The following is a 633-nucleotide window of genomic DNA, read 5'->3' as shown; positions in this document are numbered from 1 at the left end:
GTGGGGACTTGGGTCTTGCCTTCACGTAGGGTGGTGCCTATGGATATCCCCATTCTATCAGCATGTTCCTGCCTGGCCATACGGTGAGGTCAAAGCAAAGGTAGAGGAAAGCCATTTATTGGAATAGAGCCAGCACCATCACAGCGGCCAACCCAAAGGTATATAATTCAAATCCACCAGCTCTTCCGTGGGAGGAAAATGAGCAATCTCCTCCTGTGTCATTTATAGCCTCTAAAGCTCTCCTGTGGTGGGGGGTTCACTGTGAGTTGGTTCTGCCTCGACAGCACATGACAACAACAATTCCAGACTCAGCTCTGGTTTTCCCACTTCTCAAGCATCGTCTTACTTAAAAATAAATAAATAAATAAATAAAATTTGCAGGGGTGGAATTCCAAAATCTCTGTAGATGTTCATTGAAATGAAAAATAAAGAAATTAAAATATTTTTTTAAAAAGACGGAGATTTGTAAGGGTTTGTAAGAATCAGAATCAACTCCACAAAGAGCAAACTGGGAGTGGGGGGGGTGGTCAGAGAGAAAAATGCAACAATGAATGCATGGAAAACCAAAATCTCTGTAAATGTTCACTAAAGATAATAAAATAAATTTTCTTTAAAAAAGTATTGGCTAGCTCT

The sequence above is a fragment of the Elephantulus edwardii genome, unplaced genomic scaffold, assembly GCF_000299155.1.
Source record: "Elephantulus edwardii isolate Elephantulus edwardi_28Jun2011 unplaced genomic scaffold, EleEdw1.0 scaffold00317, whole genome shotgun sequence".
Lineage (NCBI taxonomy): Eukaryota > Metazoa > Chordata > Mammalia > Macroscelidea > Macroscelididae > Elephantulus > Elephantulus edwardii.
This window is presented reverse-complemented; position numbering follows the sequence as displayed.